The 5,163-nt window shown below is 30.9% G+C and overlaps 5 non-coding genes across 5 annotated transcripts; all 5 read right to left on the bottom strand.

Annotated features, from left to right (window-relative positions):
• Positions 1-207: 207 nt before the first annotated feature.
• Positions 208-278, bottom strand: TRNAG-GCC. Its single transcript has one exon. It is a non-coding gene; the product is annotated as a tRNA-Gly (tRNA).
• Positions 279-1,283: 1,005 nt separating this feature from the next.
• Positions 1,284-1,354, bottom strand: TRNAG-GCC. The gene has a single exon. It is a non-coding gene; the product is annotated as a tRNA-Gly (tRNA).
• A 1,005-nt stretch (positions 1,355-2,359) lies between these two features.
• TRNAG-GCC lies at positions 2,360-2,430 on the bottom strand. Its single transcript has one exon. It is a non-coding gene; the product is annotated as a tRNA-Gly (tRNA).
• A 1,005-nt stretch (positions 2,431-3,435) lies between these two features.
• TRNAG-GCC lies at positions 3,436-3,506 on the bottom strand. The gene has a single exon. It is a non-coding gene; the product is annotated as a tRNA-Gly (tRNA).
• A 1,005-nt stretch (positions 3,507-4,511) lies between these two features.
• On the bottom strand, positions 4,512-4,582 carry TRNAG-GCC. The gene has a single exon. It is a non-coding gene; the product is annotated as a tRNA-Gly (tRNA).
• Between the last annotated feature and the right edge of the window lie 581 nt (positions 4,583-5,163).

Genomic DNA, 5,163 nt, shown 5'->3' with positions numbered 1-5,163 from the left:
TGATGTTTGGAATAAGAGACAAATAAGAAAACAACTTAAAACATAAACCAAACTAATACTTCTTATCAAGATTATTTTTACATTTTCAAGTTAAAAAAAATATGAGAAGGAAGAACTCTGAAGCCTAATTTATCATCTTATAAAGATGGTGTATGGCAGACCCTAGTAAGCCAAAGAAGGCAATTTCATCATTGTCAACCATTTAAATGCACCAGCCGGGAATTGAACCCGGGTCTGTACCGTGGCAGGGTAGTATTCTACCACTAGACCACTGGTGCTTGTTGTGAAGATCAATATATTGAAAATATATAAAACTAACTTATTAGATTTCTTAGCATAAAAATTCTTTTCAAGTACGTTAGTAATTTCGCAGGGTAATGTTTCTCACGAATTTTATAATGTTCGCCAATTCCGGTAATTATTACCCAAAAAATATGCATTAACAAAAGTTACCCTTCCCACTAATATAATTAGTGTTGTTATATGCAGATCAATTTGTCTACAAAATGTAGCTTGAAATAATTGACAGTAGTCATTAACAAAAATCTCAAAAACCAGCAGAAAAATGATGAACTATGACAACATTTTTGTTAAAGCACACAACCTAATGTCACCTTTATAATATTTGAATCAAGCTATTTTACTCCTGCATGATGAAATGTGAGCTATCCTTGTAGATTAAAGGATATGTTTTTGAAATACTATAGAATCAATAATTTACAAAGCACGAAGTTTTCTCAAACTCTTTTTTGGGTTTCTTCTCTGACTTACAAAAAATGCAATGCACGAAGAAGCATATATAATTTCGAAAAAAATTCATAGTATTGTATTGTTCATCTTAATAAACCACAAACTGAAAGAATACACACTGAAATCAGAAATCAATCTAGGCGAAAACGCTGATTTACACTAAGGAGCGTAACCCATAACAAGAATGAACTCATTTTCGTCAATTAACCTTTTGGTGTTATCACTATTAAGTTCAATTACAATCCACTGGGTGTTGCTCAAAGAAGAAGATTAATGGGTTACAATTATTGTATGTTAAAATAAGAAGATTAATGAATAAGTTGTTCTGATGTTTGGAATAAGAGACAAATAAGAAAACAACTTAAAACATAAACCAAACTAATACTTCTTATCAAGATTATTTTTACATTTTCAAGTTAAAAAAAATATGAGAAGGAAGAACTCTGAAGCCTAATTTATCATCTTATAAAGATGGTGTATGGCAGACCCTAGTAAGCCAAAGAAGGCAATTTCATCATTGTCAACCATTTAAATGCACCAGCCGGGAATTGAACCCGGGTCTGTACCGTGGCAGGGTAGTATTCTACCACTAGACCACTGGTGCTTGTTGTGAAGATCAATATATTGAAAATATATAAAACTAACTTATTAGATTTCTTAGCATAAAAATTCTTTTCAAGTACGTTAGTAATTTCGCAGGGTAATGTTTCTCACGAATTTTATAATGTTCGCCAATTCCGGTAATTATTACCCAAAAAATATGCATTAACAAAAGTTACCCTTCCCACTAATATAATTAGTGTTGTTATATGCAGATCAAATTGTCTACAAAATGTAGCTTGAAATAATTGACAGTAGTCATTAACAAAAATCTCAAAAACCAGCAGAAAAATGATGAACTATGACAACATTTTTGTTAAAGCACACAACCTAATGTCACCTTTATAATATTTGAATCAAGCTATTTTACTCCTGCATGATGAAATGTGAGCTTTCCTTGTAGATTAAAGGATATGTTTTTGAAATACTATAGAATCAATAATTTACAAAGCACGAAGTTTTCTCAAACTCTTTTTTGGGTTTCTTCTCTGACTTACAAAAAATGCAATGCACGAAGAAGCATATATAATTTCGAAAAAAATTCATAGTATTGTATTGTTCATCTTAATAAACCACAAACTGAAAGAATACACACTGAAATCAGAAATCAATCTAGGCGAAAACGCTGATTTACACTAAGGAGCGTAACCCATAACAAGAATGAACTCATTTTCGTCAATTAACCTTTTGGTGTTATCACTATTAAGTTCAATTACAATCCACTGGGTGTTGCTCAAAGAAGAAGATTAATGGGTTACAATTATTGTATGTTAAAATAAGAAGATTAATGAATAAGTTGTTCTGATGTTTGGAATAAGAGACAAATAAGAAAACAACTTAAAACATAAACCAAACTAATACTTCTTATCAAGATTATTTTTACATTTTCAAGTTAAAAAAAATATGAGAAGGAAGAACTCTGAAGCCTAATTTATCATCTTATAAAGATGGTGTATGGCAGACCCTAGTAAGCCAAAGAAGGCAATTTCATCATTGTCAACCATTTAAATGCACCAGCCGGGAATTGAACCCGGGTCTGTACCGTGGCAGGGTAGTATTCTACCACTAGACCACTGGTGCTTGTTGTGAAGATCAATATATTGAAAATATATAAAACTATCTTATTAGATTTCTTAGCATAAAAATTCTTTTCAAGTACGTTAGTAATTTCGCAGGGTAATGTTTCTCACGAATTTTATAATGTTCGCCAATTCCGGTAATTATTACCCAAAAAATATGCATTAACAAAAGTTACCCTTCCCACTAATATAATTAGTGTTGTTATATGCAGATCAAATTGTCTACAAAATGTAGCTTGAAATAATTGACAGTAGTCATTAACAAAAATCTCAAAAACCAGCAGAAAAATGATGAACTATGACAACATTTTTGTTAAAGCACACAACCTAATGTCACCTTTATAATATTTGAATCAAGCTATTTTACTCCTGCATGATGAAATGTGAGCTATCCTTGTAGATTAAAGGATATGTTTTTGAAATACTATAGAATCAATAATTTACAAAGCACGAAGTTTTCTCAAACTCTTTTTTGGGTTTCTTCTCTGACTTACAAAAAATGCAATGCACGAAGAAGCATATATAATTTCGAAAAAAATTCATAGTATTGTATTGTTCATCTTAATAAACCACAAACTGAAAGAATACACACTGAAATCAGAAATCAATCTAGGCGAAAACGCTGATTTACACTAAGGAGCGTAACCCATAACAAGAATGAACTCATTTTCGTCAATTAACCTTTTGGTGTTATCACTATTAAGTTCAATTACAATCCACTGGGTGTTGCTCAAAGAAGAAGATTAATGGGTTACAATTATTGTATGTTAAAATAAGAAGATTAATGAATAAGTTGTTCTGATGTTTGGAATAAGAGACAAATAAGAAAACAACTTAAAACATAAACCAAACTAATACTTCTTATCAAGATTATTTTTACATTTTCAAGTTAAAAAAAATATGAGAAGGAAGAACTCTGAAGCCTAATTTATCATCTTATAAAGATGGTGTATGGCAGACCCTAGTAAGCCAAAGAAGGCAATTTCATCATTGTCAACCATTTAAATGCACCAGCCGGGAATTGAACCCGGGTCTGTACCGTGGCAGGGTAGTATTCTACCACTAGACCACTGGTGCTTGTTGTGAAGATCAATATATTGAAAATATATAAAACTAACTTATTAGATTTCTTAGCATAAAAATTCTTTTCAAGTACGTTAGTAATTTCGCAGGGTAATGTTTCTCACGAATTTTATAATGTTCGCCAATTCCGGTAATTATTACCCAAAAAATATGCATTAACAAAAGTTACCCTTCCCACTAATATAATTAGTGTTGTTATATGCAGATCAAATTGTCTACAAAATGTAGCTTGAAATAATTGACAGTAGTCATTAACAAAAATCTCAAAAACCAGCAGAAAAATGATGAACTATGACAACATTTTTGTTAAAGCACACAACCTAATGTCACCTTTATAATATTTGAATCAAGCTATTTTACTCCTGCATGATGAAATGTGAGCTTTCCTTGTAGATTAAAGGATATGTTTTTGAAATACTATAGAATCAATAATTTACAAAGCACGAAGTTTTCTCAAACTCTTTTTTGGGTTTCTTCTCTGACTTACAAAAAATGCAATGCACGAAGAAGCATATATAATTTCGAAAAAAATTCATAGTATTGTATTGTTCATCTTAATAAACCACAAACTGAAAGAATACACACTGAAATCAGAAATCAATCTAGGCGAAAACGCTGATTTACACTAAGGAGCGTAACCCATAACAAGAATGAACTCATTTTCGTCAATTAACCTTTTGGTGTTATCACTATTAAGTTCAATTACAATCCACTGGGTGTTGCTCAAAGAAGAAGATTAATGGGTTACAATTATTGTATGTTAAAATAAGAAGATTAATGAATAAGTTGTTCTGATGTTTGGAATAAGAGACAAATAAGAAAACAACTTAAAACATAAACCAAACTAATACTTCTTATCAAGATTATTTTTACATTTTCAAGTTAAAAAAAATATGAGAAGGAAGAACTCTGAAGCCTAATTTATCATCTTATAAAGATGGTGTATGGCAGACCCTAGTAAGCCAAAGAAGGCAATTTCATCATTGTCAACCATTTAAATGCACCAGCCGGGAATTGAACCCGGGTCTGTACCGTGGCAGGGTAGTATTCTACCACTAGACCACTGGTGCTTGTTGTGAAGATCAATATATTGAAAATATATAAAACTAACTTATTAGATTTCTTAGCATAAAAATTCTTTTCAAGTACGTTAGTAATTTCGCAGGGTAATGTTTCTCACGAATTTTATAATGTTCGCCAATTCCGGTAATTATTACCCAAAAAATATGCATTAACAAAAGTTACCCTTCCCACTAATATAATTAGTGTTGTTATATGCAGATCAATTTGTCTACAAAATGTAGCTTGAAATAATTGACAGTAGTCATTAACAAAAATCTCAAAAACCAGCAGAAAAATGATGAACTATGACAACATTTTTGTTAAAGCACACAACCTAATGTCACCTTTATAATATTTGAATCAAGCTATTTTACTCCTGCATGATGAAATGTGAGCTATCCTTGTAGATTAAAGGATATGTTTTTGAAATACTATAGAATCAATAATTTACAAAGCACGAAGTTTTCTCAAACTCTTTTTTGGGTTTCTTCTCTGACTTACAAAAAATGCAATGCACGAAGAAGCATATATAATTTCGAAAAAAATTCATAGTATTGTATTGTTCATCTTAATAAACCACAAACTGAAA

The sequence above is a fragment of the Impatiens glandulifera genome, unplaced genomic scaffold, assembly GCF_907164915.1.
Source record: "Impatiens glandulifera unplaced genomic scaffold, dImpGla2.1, whole genome shotgun sequence".
Taxonomy (NCBI): domain Eukaryota; kingdom Viridiplantae; phylum Streptophyta; class Magnoliopsida; order Ericales; family Balsaminaceae; genus Impatiens; species Impatiens glandulifera.
Note: the sequence above shows the minus strand (reverse complement) of the source record. Positions and strands in the feature narration are given on the sequence as shown.